This window comes from Numida meleagris, chromosome 3 (genome assembly GCF_002078875.1).
Source record: "Numida meleagris isolate 19003 breed g44 Domestic line chromosome 3, NumMel1.0, whole genome shotgun sequence".
Lineage (NCBI taxonomy): Eukaryota > Metazoa > Chordata > Aves > Galliformes > Numididae > Numida > Numida meleagris.
Genome location: NC_034411.1, coordinates 79,350,557 through 79,369,751, shown reverse-complemented (window position 1 = coordinate 79,369,751; position 19,195 = coordinate 79,350,557). Strand labels below are relative to the sequence as shown.

The window sequence follows — 19,195 nt, the reverse complement described above, 5'->3', positions numbered from 1 at the left end:
CATCACTAAGCCTTATTCACCCTTATCACTTTGGTGACCTTCCAATCATCCCCACATTAATCTGTGGTCAACCAACAATCAACAAAACTGATCTTAACAGGTTATACCTTAACATTGATTCACAGAGAAACCCACTAGAGATAACAGTGAGCTCTCACTGTTATTCTTCAGCGCTACTTTTTTTATCATGATGTCATGCATTAGTCAGTGAAATTATAAATTGTACATACATTGTATTTATGCACTTATTATTAAATAACTGTCCATCAAAGGGCATCAGGCTTGTTTAAGAGAATTTTATAAAGCCAAAATGACTGATACTTTATTTCTATTCACTATCAATTGATCAATAACACGTTTTATTTTTCTCATGATTACTAACTGATTGACCATCCTATAATTACTTCATTCTGGTTGCTTCTTGAGCATTGACAACATGGTATTACTTAATTTCTCCAGAATTTTCTGAAAATCATCAGTAGAATGAGATCACCTGTTCTACAGCTTCCAGATGCAAAATATTTGAGTTTGTTGATTTTAAAATAGTTATTTTCCCTATATATTTTTAAATATTCTCCATAATTGCTAATATATATCTGATATTATTCAGCTTGAGTATGTGAATATGGATATATAATTCTTCTTTACTGAGTAGAAGAATCTATTCTAAAATGTTTTGTTTTTATACATTCTTAGTTTACTGTCTCAGTCTTTTACTTTATGCATATGCTTGCCATTTTGCCTGTACCTCAGGGTCACAGGATAATTAAAGTTGGAAGGGATCTCAGGAGGTCTGCAGTCCAACATCTTGCTTAAAGGAGCAATGTCAACTTCTTCTTACCCCAATATATATTTCTTTACTGTTATTACTGGACTTGTTCCGCAGCAGAGCCAGAGCAGACTCCTTGGATCCCAAAAGCAATCTCCACTACTTTTTGGATCTTTCATCCCTTTGACAACCTTTGCCATTTATGTAATTGAATCATACTCAAGGAAAGAAGGTATACAGAATTTTGCAGAATCATAGAATAGTTTGGGTTGAAAGAGACTTTAAAGACCATTTAGTTCCAGCCTCCTTGTCATGGGCAGAGACACTTTCCACTAGACCAGGTTACTAAAAGCCCCATCCAACCTGGCCTTGATCCACAGCTTCTCCTGGCAATCTGTTCAGAGCCTTGCCACCCTCATTTCTCCAACTTCTGCTTATATTTCACACGGTGAACTATGTTCTTATCTTTTAAATGGTAACCAGTTTGTCATTTAAGGGTAATTTCAATCACTGTTCACAGAATCACAGCATTGTGGAGGTTAGAATCCTCTGAAGATCACCTAGTCCAATTTCCTAGATTTCCTGAACGAAGATTACAACTCTTCTCAAACACAATCACTGTCCGTTACCCATAAGCAATCCAGTTTCAGATAACTACATGTGGACAAATTGCAAGGTGGTAATTGAGGAATTTGACCAGCCTATGTGTCAATAGGTCATTGGTATCTGCCTACATGCCCATTCGAACCTTGTGACAAAAGGGAGCTCACTGAGGGGTGATATATTTGCCATGTTTTTCAGGGATTAAACCAGATAGTAATGCATGGTAATACAAGCAATTATGGGACAGTTGATTCATTGTAAATTCATACCCTACCTTAGCCCACAGTAAGTATCTGATATGTTTCTGTCTTCAATTACTCTGCCTGATATTAATATGAAACTACACTTGGTTTCTTTTCAGAAAACATGCAAGATAAAAACTAAGGCAAAAAAAATATTTGATATTATTGGTTGCTCTGACAGTTTAAAATATTTTGGGATTTTTAGGCATGGTAGTTCAGATTCCAGTCTAACAGTCAACATGGAATGTAATGGTGTAGTACATGAGAAAAATTTAGTAGATCTGCCTAAAGTTGGGTGAAAACTCAGAGCAGTCTTTTTTAAGGTACTTTGTAGTTTCAGGGAAGAAGTGGTATAAACCAAGTACTCAGCTGCCATACACTTCAGGAAGGCAACAGGTTTTTGGGGGACAAAAGAGGAAATATGAAACTTTCACAGAGAGAGCTCACAGAATAATATAAATCATGAAGCATTAGATTTGTTCCACCAGGAATGTTTGTTTTTTCCATTTAACAAAGAATAAAGATTTACCTCCTTATGTATTTTCATAGAATCATAGAATGGCTTGTGTTGGAAGGAACCTTAAAAAGAACATTCAATTCCAACTCCCTGCCACTCACTGGCTCAGACTGCCCAGGGCCCGATCCAGCCTGGCCTTGAACTCCTTCGGGGATGGGGCATCCACAGCTTCTCTGGGCAGCCTGTTCCAGTGCCTCATCATCCTCTGAGTTAGAAATTTCCTCCTAACATCTAATATAAATCTCCTCTCTTTTAGTTTAAAACATTCCCCCTTGAACTACAACTATCAGACTGTGTAAAAACCCAGTCTCAATCCTGTTTATAAGCTCCTTCTAGGTATTGGAAGGCCACAGTGAGGTCACCCCAAAGCCTCTCTTCTCCAGGCTGAACAAGCCCAGCTCTCACAGCCTTTCATTGTAAGGAGAGGTGCTCCAGCCTTCTGACCATCTTTGTGGTCCTCCTCTGGACTCTGTCCAACAGCTCCACATCCCTCTGGTGTCAGGGGCCCCAGGCCTGGATGCAGCATTCCAGATGGGGCCTCACAAGGGCAGAGTAGAAGACAATCACCTCTCTCACCCTGCTGGCTACCCTTCTTTTCACATAACCCAGGATACTGTTGACATTCTGGGCTGCAAGCACACACTGCTGGCTCATGTCTAGCTTTTCATCTACCAGAAACCCCAGCTCCTTTGAATATGTTGTATTTGAAGGCTAAAGTGAATAATTACTATTCATAACCTGATAAGTTTTTCTAATTTAACTTCTATTATCTTATCATTTATTTTTTGGAATTAATAACATTGGTGATTAAGACAACTTTTACTTGTAAACTCTCTTTCTAAGGCATCTTGAAAGTATTGTTTGGCAGTTCTATGTGAAGGAGTTAGTAGAAAGGCTTGAGACTTGCCTGTATTGGTTAGTGGCTTTATAAGTAGGAGTACCTGTAAACACTAAGGATTTATGTTTTATCTCTGTTCAAATGATAAATGATAAATGATAGAGATCGTCTGCTGAAACCGCCTTTAATATCTGTGGGATAGTTTTCTTTTACATCACTCATTGATAGGTCAGATTAAACGCTAATTCAAACATATCCCAGTCATCTCCTCTGCTAGCTCAATCCTCAGTATTTGCTGATGACTTATTCAACACCCAGCCTATCTTCAGAGGGTTCAGTGTTTTCTTAACATAAAGTGGAATTTCAGATACTAGTTATAAACCAGTCTACATAAGCATACTCTACAGCTTCCTTTGGCAACATCAGCACAGGGAATCCTTAACTGAGAATGAAGCCAAGTGCTAATGTCCTACTGAGTGGCTACTGTTGCTAATAATCAAATTCTCCTCCTCTGGAGGAACTGGCTGGCATAGGTGAGATCAAAATGTTAACCACTTTGCCTTACCTACCTGAGATGGTACTTCTTTTTTGACAGATAGGGTATTACAAGTTTCAAGATCACTTAAGGTCCCCTGAGGTCTCTTAATCTTTCAATTTCAGCATTTCCAGGGCATGAGGTAAAAAAAAAAATGGACAGCTGAAATGTTTTTCCCCTAGACAGCATCAGAAATCTGCACTGCCACGATGGGTCCTTTTCCTTTGTTCCTCTACTTTTCTCTCTGGAGAGAAATCCTCTTGTGATGAAATCCTGTAAGTACTGAATAACTTGTTGCAGACCCTAATATCTCAGTTGGCCTTCTCATGTCTGCCCACAAATGGGACGCACAGTAGGAGCACTGGTAAACACTACATGTGGGGTGTAATCTGGCTAGCTCAGTTAACCCTAGCACTGATAACTAATATCAGCAGTAGCAGGAGTTATGCAGTGAAAACAAATACATTGATTATTTGCTCACTCTGTGCTGCCCATGTCTTAACAGCTAATTTTACCTCTGCTTATTAAATTAAAGCTAAGTCATGCATGTCTATTCAATGCTGCTTACACTTCCACTGAAAGCAGGGAGGACAAAACTTTCTCATTTCTTTTTATCAGCGCAATGTGTCTGGACATTTGCTAATTGTTAATTTTAACTCTGAGACCTTCCATTAAATCATTCTTGGCGACGGATTCCTTTTTGCTATTTATCTATGGGTTACTTTCTGAATAACCTTTCTTGAGAAACCTTGGGAGGAGGTGTTGCTTCAGTGAGTTAACAGGAGTACATTTTGCTTCCCAGGCAATGGTTCCTTTCCTAACTTCCTGCTGCTTTCATATCCCACCAATGAGAGAAGCATGCAGCTTGGCATGCAAGATTTGGTTCCTAAGGAAGTAACCTGATTTTTTTCATTATCTGCATTTCTGCAAACCTGTCAGGACAGAATAGAGGAACTGGCTCTGTAAAAAATCAGGATCATATCTTAAGTCACAGTCAGATTTCCATGGAACAAGCAATACTTTTTATCAGTCTATTTAGAATATACAGTGTCATATATCATAGGTATTCCTTAAAAATGCTATTTGGGTACCAAAAGCAACAGTGAGAGCACGGAGAATCATGTGGGATAGTGCACAGCCTCACAGCTCAACAGTTCCGGGTTGAGTGTGGGAGTCCACATTGCTCTCTGTTGCTGCCCTTGGACTGCTTTCAATAACCAGTTTAGCTCATTTAAGATGAGCTAAAATTAAGAGCTCTAACAAGGATGTCCTGAGGTGGATGTTTTGGCTCTCTTGCTGCTCTTTATACCTGTGATAAAAATCAGTTACATATTTATTCCTAGTAATAAGATCTTAAAAGGCACCTCACTTTTGGCAGGCTTAGTTTATTTTTTTTCCTTTTAAGAATCTCCTGAGGCTCAGTTCTGGGCAATCTGCCTAGCAGCAGCTTCCACTATCTTCATTTCATTGTGTCACCATGAACCACATTTTCATCTGTAAGAATCAGGCGTTTTTGTGGGAACATATAATCCAGAATCATTATTTCAACCCTTTCTAATAAGTTGCTACTGGAGACCAGACTTTTTACTTGAGCTTGTATTTTAATGCTTTACAGAAACAGCATCTGAAGCAATTTTTCATCTTCAGTTCCTGTTTCTTTTGTTGGAGTATTTTAATTCCAGCAGTGTCAATACACTCAATACTTGATATTTCAAACCCTATAGTTCTTCACAGTTTACATGGTCTCATATTATGAAAATAAAAATGCTCTTTATTTCTGTTTAATGGAAGGTATTCCAGAAATAGTCAATTATGCTTTTAGTTCCCTTAAATGCTTACTCTCCAGTTGATCAGTTTTCTTTTTTCTTTAAAAATAACTAGAAAAATAAGTCTTACTTTAAAATCTACCACACTTAAAAACTTAAAGAGAAACTATTTATTAACGTTCTTTTCAACTGCAACCAAACGACAGATTTACAGCTCAAGGTAGCTATTGATTATTTTGAAGAAAATAAATTAAAAAAAAAATAACTGCACAGCAGACAAAATGAATGAAAAATGTTTATACACTCTGTGCATGTTGTAGAGTGAAATGATGAGATTATTTGGCTGTGCTGAGCATTAAAAACCAACATACATTACCTCAGTTTAAGCAGTAGTCACAAGCAAGTATTTTTCTGAAACAGCCTCACAGAGTTTGTTTCAGAATAGTTTGCTCTCTGCCAAGGTCTGATTAATCTGTATTCAGTTTATGATTAGAAATAACAGGGTCCACTTTCTTAACCATACTAATGAGTAGTAATTACTGTGTACCTCCACAGAATGCTCAAGATGTTATCATCAAGATGATGCAACACAAACCTGACCTATCTGCATGGCACTTGAATCTTTACAAATAATATTCATTCAGTTTTAATCCCACATAATTTTTTTACCAAACTCTCCAAATTTTTTAATGTTTTTCTGAAGCTTTCCAATTTGTAAATGCCTTGTAAATGTGGTTAAGAGGAGCAGCACTAATCTTTTTTATGCAGTCTATCTAGGGCTTTTAAGAAGTGGGAAATAGGCAAGTCTGATCTCTCTGCTAGTCTTGGCAGCAAAGGAATTTGTGTCCCCGCTGTTCTGGGTAAAATGACATGCTTCTCTGGTAGTAGATCATTATTTTGCCATGGACTTATAGTTTATGTATGCTCATAGTTCATCTACCACATCAAAATCCTATTGAAGTGAGCAGATAAACTTTTAGCCTAGTTGGAGCCTCCCACAAATGTGAGACAAATGCCAAATGCTGTGTGTTGTTAATATTTGAGTTGTTTTCACATGATTATTGCCAAACACACTGTGAACTTCGAAGATGGGAATGAATTTATTCATTACCAGGGATAGGAGACGGTTTTGAGAGTAAACTGGCCTGAATGTTTTGATCATATTACTAAGAGACAAGAGGTTAACCAGTCTGAGAAAATCACTTCATCCCGCTGCCAGAAGATACATTCCTTGTAAAACAGAATAAAATATTTGAGCTGCATCATTTCAGCTGAGCATCCGATGCTCACTGGGATTTAAGAGGTACCCTACATTCTTCATCTGTGTTACAAAAGTAGCGACCTCCAACAGAAGAGCAAGAAAATAAGTAAGGGGTGAAAAGCAATATCTATGAGAGCTTGTCTGTCAGAGTACTTAATTGCTTAAAATGGTGATTTGGGATGGCCGTTATGACACATGTACACCCTTGTGTAACATCATCTATACTTCCCTTGCAATATTATTGATTACCCGCTTAGTTCTTCCTTTTGAATGATTCTTCTTTTTTAAAAAAATCATTTTCTTTTCTGTTTTGTATCCACCTAAGTTTGTTATATCTTGCTTCTGTTCCAACTCCTCCCATTCACTTCCAGTTTTGCTAATATTTTATTTACTACCTTCTTAAGGTCACCAGTAAGGATAAAGACTGGTCAGAATACAATCTCTATAGCAAAATATTACATTGTTTGGAAGCATAGACAATTCAGAAGTAAATTTTGAATCCTATTTCTTCCAGTCATGAGGGGACACTACATTCCAGTACAAATATATTATTATTTATGTAATTATGACAATAACTTCATTTGCATGCTTCTAATAGTATCTTTCACACGCAGATCTACTGTAATTAAAAATGCATTATTATAATCACTTTTCATAGATAAGGAAGAGGAGAGAAAGCAAAGCCCAGAGTCTTAGCAAAATGTCACTTAGACAGTAGAAGACTCATAAAGAAAAGGCAAGGTAATAAGAAGTTTTTCATCAGCTTGGTTTTTATAAAATTGTTGAAGGATGCTGGGAAAAGTGACAGTAGGCAAGTCACATGCGGCATAGATATGGCCAGGTCCTTAGTCCTGAGGGGCACAGGAAGTGCTCTGATCTGCTGGATTTACAGTATCTGATGGCCTGATCCTATTTAGGTTTGTTGGACATTATTTGTATCTTCTTGGTGCTGCTGAAAGAGCCTTGCTGTGCTGTCATCCGCAAAGACCTCCTAACTCTCTTTATCTACTCATCTACTCTTTTTTTCTAGCAGATGATTTCTGGAAGACCAATCCACCCACTGCATTTTTTATCCCCCCCCCCCCCTCTTTTTTTCTTCTGGTATTAAATATCATAATTTTGGTGGGCTTGTAGGAGCAGTGTATGAAGTTAGTGTGATATGAACTGAATTCTTGGTTAAATATTTAAAAACACTTCATGTTCTTCCAGTTATAAGCAACTGAAAAATTTAGGTTATCTGAATCTAGATTTTGCCATCACTTTTTCAGGACAGGTCAAAATTATATATGGTATCTATTTTTGTTTTCACTGGCTGTGGTAAAGGAGTTATCAAAGGAGTCTTCTAACAACTATAACTGTGTCTGCAACTATTCAATCTGCAGATGTGGTGCTATAACACTGGTAGGTAGCTGAGTTCCACCATGTTGTCCTCTCACTCCCTCTCCTCAACAGAGCAGGGGGAGAAAATACAATGAGAAAAAGCTTGTAGACTGAGATAAAGTAACTGGGAGAAGTAACAGGAAAAATATGGATTGGACAATGCCAAAGAGTGCAGAAATTATGGAGTTGTTTTGTAATGTAGTGAAGGGATAAGAGGTGGAAGTAAATTGTTCATGTTCACTGGTGTTGTGATGAAGTTACGTTGACTGTGCTAAGGGAAATTCTTTCTATTGCTGTTAAGTAAAGTTTGTGAAGATTTTGAGATGAATGTCGATGAATCTGTATTTTAATGATAATACTTACATATGTTTTTCACAAAGGGGATGGATGGAATGTGTAAGGTTTATGTCACAAGATTTTGGTAGCAGGGGGGCTGCAGGGGTGGCCTCTGTGAGCAGAGCCCAGCGCCCAGCAGCTACTCCATGTCAGATCAGAGCTCCCATAAAGGAGCCCATCCACTGCATCATGTCCTGAAGACATGAGAGAAGAGGCCTAGTTCATGTTATGGAGCTGCATCTTCACGGGATTAAGCTATGAGTTGGAGTTAATAGCACTTATACAAACTGATGAATTAGCCGAAAGAAGTCAGTCTCATTTTCTGTGCAGGGTCCTATGACCAGACAATAAACAGATGTAGTTTGTTATTGATATTTTTGTTTTAAACATCAAAACAAGAATTGTCTGATACCATATCCATATGTCATATTACATCTATGTTGAGATGTCTGTTACACCTCTTTTGAAAGGTGTATGTTAAAATGACTGGTGAATATTGTTGCGTTATAGCCACCTACAGTTTCAGATACTCTAATAATGCACTGAACAATGGTAACATAATAACTTCAGGCCTTAATCTGACATCACGAACGAGTGCATTTTTCAATCATGTATGTTCTTAAATATACTCCTTTGTTAAAAATTAGTTACACTCACTTTCTTTCTTATATTCCAGGTACTTTCTCCAAAACCAAACAACAGCAAAGTCTCAAGTCAGTCAACCACACGGAAAGAAGTGAAGAACAGATAGGAAGTTCAGCAAACTGAAGTCTCATATTACCTCAACTGGAAGACACTTGTACATCAGGCCTCTCTGCTCCCCACTCTTATTTTTGTTAGAAAATAAGTTGCAGTGTCTTGGGACTTTCTAACAGAGAGGTGAAAATAGATCAGCTTTTCTCTAATCTAGCTTAAACTAGTCATACCAAAATCAAAAGCAGTCCAGTGGCTTTGCAGAGGAATGCTATGCACAAGCTAGTCTGTGCTTCTTCTGAGGCAGTTTTCAGAAGACCATTCTACTACAATCATGTTTTTTTCTGAAATGGACCTACTCTGCGTCCAAATGGAGCAGAATATGGACAGAAAAATTGTAGCTTGTAGCTGTCTGGCTGACCCCTCATGCCAAGGCTTTAACCACAGAATTAGTAACCAGGTAGTCAGCATTGAGTTTTACAGGTCAAAACTCACTTTTCAAATTTCAGTAAGGAACTAACTAGCATCCAAAGAAGTTTGTTAAGTTTTATTGCAGTTAATATATAATATCTGAAATTTTTAGAAACGTTCAAGTATGCAGTTATGTATAACATACTGCATTAAACATAGCAGCCGTACCATGTTTAGCTGCTAGAATATGGACAAACCAAAGTAGAGCCCTTTCCTGAAAATTTCCTACATATGCATCCAGACACACAAATGTGTTTAATTCTGTTCTTTTTACACAGACTTTCAACAGAACCTGAGAATCCAGCATTACCCAAAGTTCTGAACCTGCACAACAATTATTCACACTATTTCTCAATTTTGTTCTTTTCCAGTTATTTCCAGCCCACATGAATCTGTAACTCAGTCTGGTCAAATATGAAGCCGCTCAACAGCACGAGCTGGATCTGATGAAATAGATATGCGCAGATGGATATTATCCTCCCACTGAAGGTACCACAACTCACATATCATCACTGATTTCCTCTGTGGCCTCATACACACATTGTATTAGACACAGAACAAAATACAGAACTCCACTTGAAAAGTCATCCAAGGCAGATTAATAATTATCCAATATACAGCTGAGTAATCACCTAATATTTGTTGTAGTTAGTGACAACCTGTAGAAGAGGATATTATAATGGCTTTATAATTATCACTGTTTGAAGTGGGTATGTGTAATAATGCACTTTTTCTCAGAGATTATTGCAGCCAGTGATTACCAAATAAATTCTCAAATAAGAAAGTTCTTAAAGTGCTGGAATTGTTATCAGGATCTCTGGGAATGAGATCTCAATGTCTTTTGAACATCCTGTATGACAGGAGATACACTGTTCATTTTCTCATGTCTTAGTTTTCCAGTATAAATTGTGGGTAATAACTCTCAGCTTTACATAGGTGTTGAAAACAAAATCTCAGATATTTTCAAGGTCTTCTCATGAGATAGCAATGCATAGAAAAGCATCTGAAAACAAACTGTCATTGACAGGATAAGAATGCATGTTTGGCCTGTGCAGCAATTCATCATTGTGATAAACAGGCTGCCTTTTTATTTCCAAGGGAATAAGTTAAGATCTGGAGGTGGGCAAGAAACTTAATTAAATCCATTCCACCTACAGCTTGAAAACAAAACACAGTGAAAAGGTTCATGAAGACAGAAGGCTATTAACAAATTAAGTTAGGAGATGTAGCAGAGGACAGGATGAGGAGAAGCAAGCAGTTTAGAAAGGATTCACTTTGCCTTATTTAATTGACAGTGAGTTTCTCATTTAGACAAAAATAAACGTAGACATTTCCTCAACAATCAACAGAGAGAAACAAATATTCTTCCTGAATGTCCCTTATTGCATCTGCAGGCTGGGAGGATGTAGGATTAGGCAGCCTCCCCTGCAATGGCTGCAAAGGGAACACGGATCGCTAGCCTTGACTAGCTATATGCCTTTTAGATAGCTCAAAGGAGGTGAATTAACCCTGCCCTTCCGGTTCTTATGTTTTTAAGTGGCCAAAAGCTTAATGCTAGCAGTTATTTCAAATTGCAATAACAAACAATTAGACATTGCACCACCAAATGAGTAAAGATATGTCCCAAATTTATTTACTATAGAAACAGTATAATTAATCCCATCTTCAACATGGCTCTTTCTTGTGCAATGTCTAGCTGTTTCCTGGCAAGTAGCAAAGGTTTACATCCAGATTAAGTAACTTGTTTGACAGAGTAGGAGCTTTATTTGACTAGCACATAAGGAACAAAACAAAGAGAAGAATAAAGAAGGAACAAAAAATGGAAGAACAAAAAACTAAGATTTATATAAGGTGTAAGAAGACTCATCAGAAATATTTATCTGATTTCCCAGGAAGCAGGTGCTTTGAAGAAACAAAACTGAAAGAAACTTTGGAAGAGAAGACCCGTATTTTCCAAGCAATAAGGAATGCTGAACACCATGGATGTCTCTCCCGAGACTTATGGATTCACACAGTTCAAGGTGGAAAGGACCATTGGATTATCCAGACTGATCTCTTCTTAGCACAGCTTAGAAATTTTTACGTAGTAGCCCTGAATATTGATCTGAAGAAATTATGCTTAAATATAACATCTTACTTTGAGATTTCTCTTGGAGATGCAAAAAGCAGAATGAATGTGTTTCATTCCAGAGCTTCTCCAATTCTTTTCCTATTTCTCAGCTGTTTTTTTCTCCACTCCTGTGCCTCCTTTTCTCTGTTACAGTCTCCTCCCAAATAGAGAACCTCTCTCTAATTTCTTTTTCTCCATTGGGTCCAGTTTTGATAAGTCTGTATTCAGGTCTGCTACATCTGGTACTGTTATGTAAGAGATCTCATACGTGGTCTTATTCCTAACACAGTTATATACATGCTTTTTGTCATGTAGGATCACTCTTCACAGAAGGTACCCTTTCCAAAATATTCCCCTTCAAATACCTGTGAAGTTTTTTTCCATTTATTTCTTACGTAATTACCCTGTAAACACATACTATTAAAAATACAGCACAGTTAGAACCAGTCCCTAAAGTATTCTTCTGAAATGAATAGTGCAAAAAATTCTTACTAACTATCCCTTTTGGGATTCGTTGATTGAATCTTTTTCTAAATTGGTATTTCTGCACATTTTACTGACTTTCAGTACAACACGGTACCTATCAGACAACACACAGAAGGCATATAAATATGTATAAGCAGTTAAATAATGGTTCTGCCAGCAATCCAAACACCACACATTTTATATTTCACTGTAGGGTGCTATATGGAAGCTTATTTTCCTTTTTTTTCTATTGTAAGGAAAGCCTTACAGCCTTTCTTTTCCTCATCTTCTGTCTTTGCTGCTTCCTCCCCACCCCAAGAGGTCAACACATCTTCACTCTCATATTCACTTTGTCTTTGCTAAGATTCTTTCTACACAGTATTCTAACTTCTACAGAACTCAAATGACCTCCCTTAGAATGAGGTAACTCATTTCCTAAGACCCAATCAAAACTCCTGCTAATAGAATAATGTGACTGTGAACTTGAGTAAAAACAGATCCAGACTGGACTCACGTGACTTGTGCAGTGTCTTTGAGTTGTCATAATGTTCAGATTCCAGTGGAATATTAGAGCTCCAAGACAACCACACCACCTCTAAATCCACCAAAAATGTATACACGCAACGAGGAGTAAGGTAGTGTAGGACAAAACCATCACCTTGCTTCTCAGATAAAAGTTTTAACTCCTCAGTACTCGGGAGAAAAACAGGCATGCCCACAGAACAATCCAGTACATTCTAAAATAGGTGCTTGGACAGAATTTCTCCCTTGAAATGTCTCTTTTCTTTCAGTGCTGAGTGAACTTGTATTGATACATAAGGCAAGATGCTTGTGTTTTACATGAGTGCAAGATGACTAAATTCCAATTAAAATCTTGTTTAGGTATTATATTATTAACACTACATGCGCTCTCTAAGGAAAGCTAACGTTAAATGTTAACTACTAAGTTATTAAATTAATATGGCATCTATATATGTACATAGAGAGAATACGTCTCGGCTGCAGGGAAACACCCCCGGGGCGGGTAACGGCCCCACCGCGAGCCTGGGCTCTCATTGCGCGCCAGCGCACAACCTCCCACCCCTCCTTCACGAGGCACCAATAGAGAAGCCGGTGAGGAGCCGTGACTGCTGTGGGGGCGGGACCACCGTGCCTCTTCTCCAATAGAAAGGCGAGTTCCTCTTTTTTTTTTTTTTTTTTAAACTCTCTCGGCCAATCAGCGCTGGCTTTGGGTGGGGGGGGATTTTCAAACTGGGAGAGGCGCGCGGCCAGCTTTGGTCCGGTCTGAGCGCGGCCTAGTCCTGGCCCGAGCTGGCGGCGGCGAGCGCGGAGCTGTGGTGAGTCCCGAGTCTGGGGCGGTGTCTCCGGCCGTAGGGTTCCGAGGACCCCAGCTTTAGTGCAGGCCTTGGGCCGCCTGCAGCCGGGCTGCCCACCGGGCTGGCCTCCCGCCGGCCCCGCCCTCGGCTCTGTGCCGCGGGCAGGAGGTGAGTGCTGCCCCGTGGTCTCGAGGAGCGGTGTCCTGGGGCTCCGCTGGGTCTGTGCTGCCTCTGGTAGTGGGGCAGCACGAGGGCAGCGGTGGGCGGGGATGCCCGCGGCTTCCTAGGAGCATTGTACTAGCCCATGCCAATAGTTGGGCGGACGTGGTGGGGCCTATGGGCGAGGAGGGGAAGAAGAGAGGGATCTTGGTGTGTGCTCAGTTCAGCTCTGGCTGGCGCTGGTGGGAAAGCCATGGCTCCTCCTAAAGGGGTATCCTGGGTTATGTCAGGGCATACTGTTGCTGCTTGGCTGGCTGCATCCGTGAACTGAAAGCTCCGCCTCGGTGCCTTTGTTGCTGGTCCCTTCTCCCCTTCCTGCTGGGAGCTTTCACACACCATGCAGGTTTCAGGTTGGTTGTGCTGTAGCAGCAGCACACTGATCACTGTGTTGAGTGCTTCCATGACTAGCACTGTCCCATATCTTCCTGAATCCTGTTGTGTTTTGTAGCCAATAATTTCTGTATTTCCTATTTGGAGTTAACGTTGCTAGTTCTTTCTTTGAGTGGTGATTTTTTTAAAGGTTGGTTTCTCTTTCAGGAAGTTATGATTTAGGCTTCAGTGTTTATTAATGAAGGCAAACAATGATTATATACATACATACTTTTTCTTACACCTGTGGTGAAACTTCGTTACTATGTTTTTCTGTACTCCTTGTGGTGAGGCCTCATCTCAAGTACTGCGTTCAGTTTTGGGCTGCTCATTTCAAGGAAGACATCGAGGCCCTGGAGCATGCCTAGAGAAAGAGCAACAAACCTGGTGTCTGGAACACAAGCTTTTTGGGGAGTGGCTGAGGGAACTGGGATTGTTTAGTCTGGAAAACAGGAAGTTCAGGGGAGGCCGTATCGCTCTACAATTACCTGAGAGCAGTCTGTGGTGAGGTGGAGGTCAGCCTCTTCTCCCGTGTAACTAACAGTAGGACAAAAGGTAAGGGGCATAAGCAGTGCTAAGGGAGGTTCAGGTTAGAGATTAGGAAACACTTCTCATAGTGGTAGTGTATTGGAACAGGCTGCTCAAGGAAGTGGTGGAGTCATTGTCCCTGGAGGTGTTCAAGAGAAGAGTAGATGTAGTGCTGAGGTACATGGTTTAGTGGGTGTGGTGGTGTGTAGACAATTGGACTAAATAGATTATCTTGGAGGTCTCTTCTAACCTTAATGATTCTGTTATTCTATTTTGGGGAAAATAGTGTCTAGGTGAAGGAGACACTTGGTGGCTACGCTAGGGAATAGGCTAGAAGCGAGTTATTGGGTTTATCTAGTTGGACAGCTAACATAATCTTGTGACAGTTTTTGTGATCAGGGTGTCATGCAGGACGTGAATGGAGCTGAAGCTGGGGAGGATTTGTAGGGTTAATGTGACTTGTTGGATAGCAGGTTTTGTTCCACAAGCCGTTACCAGTTAAGGTTACTGCTTTCTAAGAACATCTTTTAAAATCTGTCCAGGGTAACAAAAGTCACAGAATTTCTTTCATATTACTATAATTGCAATTTGCTCTTCTGACTTTAACCTAAAAACCTGTAATTTTTTTTAGCAAGAACGTTCTCGGCTTTCCTGACTTCCTATGTTCTTTAAACAAAATTGGTAGTTTGTAAGCTTGTGTCTGTTCCTTCAGAGTTATAATAAAGACTGGTTTCTGCTGCAGTACCTGCAGACTTAGTGGATAAATGACAGATAATGCCAAGCATTTCTGATGATTGACCACGTGTTGTTACATGCTTCTGTTCTTCCTTGCCTTGAACACAAATGGCAGGGTCTTGAGAGCAGGAACGTTTATACACTTGCATAATAGATTCTTACATTCAGGAAGTGTCTATAGTAGTACTGAAGTGTTTAAGCAATGTTGATATAGTCTCCCTTGTAAAGGATTACAGGGATAGCTCTGCTTCCTGTAATGGCCATGACTTTCTGTCCTACCAAAAAGTGTGTGCTTAAGCAATGAGTAACTTTGAAATATTGAAGAGAATGCATGAACAAAATAATGCAAATGCTGTAAAAGATGAAGGTTATGTTCCATTCTCCCTTGTTTGTGTGTGATTTTTCTGCATGTATAGAAGGCAAGATAGCTTAAACGCAAGGGGAAAAGTGGAAAAGTGCCAGAAAAACAAAGAAGTTCCTGATTTGGTGATGTAGGTGGCACTTTTCCTCTTCTGCACAAAGCATTAAACTTTGTTATTTCACCATATACTATCTTTGTAGAAGTTTTAATTGGGCTATAGGAACAGAGCTAGACATAAGTTTAATATTATAGCTGTCACCACAGTAGTTTGGGAGCATAAGAAAAATCTAGGTAATGGGATGGCATAAGTATCTTTTAGTAAACTGGCTGATTTTTTTTTTTTTTTGGAGGAAAACAGCCAGGTAGGCTCTTGGGCACTTGCTTAAAATTTTGGCTGCCTTCTGCAACCCCTTGGATAAGGAGTTGTATTTCAGTAGATTCCAGGAGCAGGAAGAGTATGTCTTTTTTAATTATTGAACAACAACAACAAAATATTTCCATACTCTGTGTTTCCATTTGAGGATAAAATGCATCTTGACTTGTTCAGAATCATTGTAGCGTATCAGAACTATAAACATCATGACACTGCAAATCCATAATTTCATCTCAGAATACTGTTATTTCTCTTTATTACCAATGAGTTTATTGGGTCTATTGCACATGGAATCCTATGACTAACCCATATGGCCACTTCATCCTTTTGCAATTGAGTACACATATAATTGTACGTTGACATTTTAAGTCTTTGCTGTCTTGTTAAATTTTGAAGATACTTCACATAAATTCATGGCAAATACTTTCTTAGAAAATAATCATGTAGCAGATTTAGCCAATGCAAGACTCTGAATGCTTGCTTGTGATTGGACTGTGGCATGAGTGGAAGAGTGGTTGTGAGTCATGACAATACACAGATGACTATGCTCTTAATATATTTTCATCTATAAATTTCACGACCAGCAGGCACATTTAGAAGCATCTGCTTATAGTCCAAAAGTAATTCCTGAGCTTTTTTTGGTGCTGGTTAGTAATTAGGAATACTTTTATCTGTTTGTTTTAATGAAAACTCTGTTTTTGTGATGCTGTGAATATTCAGGAAGCTTACATAGCTTGATAGTTATGTACTTCTCAATATCTAATCGCTCAATTTTTGATACTCAGGAACTTCTTCAGGATGAAGGACTACATTTCTTGCTGTTGCTGGATTCTTGGGATCATCTGAAGTAATCTGACCCTCATCCACTTCAACTTTTTGACGGAGCATATCAGTTCCTCAGAAGTTTTCTCCGTATTGTACATATTGAACCTTTGGGAGTTAAGAAACCACATATCAGAAATGTAAGTTTGGTACCTGACTTAAGATCAGGTTTTTGCAGAAAATTACTATTTTTTTTGTCTGCTACTTATGAAGCTTGTCACTGGAAAAATAAAACCTTAGTGTAGATGAGGAAAACATAAATACAGTGTTTAAAAAAAATCTATCTGGGAATCATTAGCACTTATAGTTTTAATGAAAAATCACAGTACTAGAACATACGAGGTAAATTTCTTTTGATGTACTTGGTGTTTAAAATTGCCTAAGGCTTAGCTTCAGGAAGTTGACTTCATCCATACTCTTAATGGGTACAGCTCGAGGATTGATCTTAAGGAATGTTTTCAACTCTGTAGAGGATGTCTGGAGCTTGTTAGTTTCTGTAGCCACCTCTCTTGTATTAATTAGGAGCAAAACTGCAACAGGCACCAAAATCTTAATGGGAGATTATGGTTTTTATTCCCATGAAGTAATTAAGTATCATCTTTGGAATGGCGTGTGAACAGTCTTTGCCATGGTAATTACCTCTGTGATTTTTAGCAATGTGATTTCTAAAAGATGGGATTGTTTATAGAGACTGTCTCAAAACAGCTGAAGATGATTCTTCTCTATGCACTTTAGGGAGGAATATGTGTTAAAGAAAGTAATTATTTTTTTATTTAAAAATAGATCTTAACGTACTTCCGTTTTGAAGGGAAATGGGGGGGGGAAACTCTTCTAGTCTCAGCTCACTGAAAGATTATTTTTCAGATAGCGTTGATTGATACGTTGTCTCTAGCTTTCATAGTTCTTTCTGTGTAGTTCTTGATTATGACCCTGAAAGATATATTTGCTTCTGCTTAATACCACTGAAAATAATTATTTTTGTTAAGAAAGGAAGGAATCATTTATAGAACTTAGTGGATTTTCTTGCTATTCTACTAAGATGATATAAAGTGAGCGTCTTTAACACTTAACATTTGGCAGACCTTGTCAGACTAAGTCTTGGACTTTATGTAGTAGGTTCAAAACAATATTTCTAAAATAACTTTTATGTAGATTGGAGCATACTTTACATTCTTGATGGCTATTTGTAGTACAGGAAGGACATAAATTATGGCAGCTTCTGCTGTGTAAACAAGTTCTGTAAGCATAATGAACCTTCTGGTTGGTGGTCTCTGCTTGGGAGAAGCTGAGTCTGCTGCTTTCAAAGAACTGCAAGCTTTGGATGATAACTGCTCTAAAAATTAATTTTGAGACTTCTGGAAGTGAGTGCAAGCCTTATCTTTTAGTAAGTGGGATTAGATTGATGAAGTTGTTTTATTCCATTCGGTTGCTTTTCCATAATTAATCTAAAATAGATCTTATTTCTCCCTTTAAGCAGCTTTTCATTGACTTGTTATACTTTAAGTGCAAATGTTCCATAATACTTATTACAAGCAATGCAGTATAGTAATTTGTTACATCTTATTTACTGGTTCACCTGTATTCACTACATTCACTGTTTGTGTAATCTCTTAGAATTCTTTTGGAGAGAGGCCTAGGATGTATAATCTGCAGCAGGAAAACTTACTGTGGAAATGAGGAAACGCTTCATTTGGTTTAGAAGCTCAATAGTGTAAATAAATGCAGCATACTTTTCAATTGTGTGCTTCTTTAAGGAAGAATATTAAAATTGAGACATAACTGACACAAATATATAGATATTTTCAAGAGTGTGTCTTGCCACCCAACTGTATATGTGTTAAATACAAAAAAGTCCTGCCCATGCAGGGAAGAAGTAATGCTGAAGGATGAGTTATAAGTCTCAAGACATTCAGAGATGCTTACTACTTCTACAGTAAGATATACCTGAGTTGGGAAAGGAGAAAAATGAGAATTGCTACAATTTCTAATTCATAGTATCAAACCTTTTCTGTGTTTAAAAAAAAAAAAAGTTTGCATTTGGTAGAGCTGTGGGAGGATTGACGCATCTAAGGTGTAGCCTAACCCATCCTTACAGGTGTCATCAAATGGAAATCCCTTCTTCCTTCCTTTCCTTTTTCTTTTCCATATGATGAGACAGTTAAGCAGAAATGCCAAGGTAGTAGTGAATAATATAAAAATATGTATATATTACAAATCCTATCCCTATTTTTAATGTAGTATTAATTTTTTTGTGCAGTTTCTCTCTGAGCCAGGTCACCATGAGGTCTGATAAGTCCTTGTTCCATTACTGTTTGTTTGAGAGATGTGGCAGAATGTGTGGATAGAAGTAGAAATGCTTCTTAGCAATGTGAAACTGTGGATTTAGGTTGTGGGTTAATAAAAGAATCCTATGTGTTCAGGTACTACTTTTCCACCCGTACTTTATTTAAACACTTAAGACACTGGACATTGGAAAGGGCAGCTGT

General features: G+C 38.5%; 1 protein-coding gene and 1 long non-coding RNA gene across 6 annotated transcripts in view; one reads left to right on the top strand and one right to left on the bottom strand.

Moving 5' to 3' along the window:
* LOC110396423 overlaps positions 1-12,529 on the bottom strand; it is a 32,311-nt gene extending 19,782 nt beyond the window's left edge. For both annotated transcript variants that reach the window (XR_002436954.1, XR_002436955.1), the window contains exon 1: positions 12,501-12,529. This is a non-coding gene — a long non-coding RNA (uncharacterized LOC110396423). The remainder of the gene's footprint in view (positions 1-12,500) is intronic.
* TTK (TTK protein kinase) overlaps positions 12,529-19,195 on the top strand; it is a 38,193-nt gene continuing 31,526 nt past the window's right edge. The window contains exons 1-2 of one of the 4 annotated variants that reach the window (XM_021392040.1): positions 12,529-12,621; positions 16,673-16,849. The gene's annotated coding sequence lies outside the window, so the exon portion shown is untranslated. Of the gene's footprint in view, positions 12,622-13,203; positions 13,471-14,355; positions 14,446-16,672; positions 16,850-19,195 lie in introns of those variants that run through there. The other 3 variants (XM_021392038.1, XM_021392039.1, XM_021392041.1) reach the window with 3 other exon arrangements.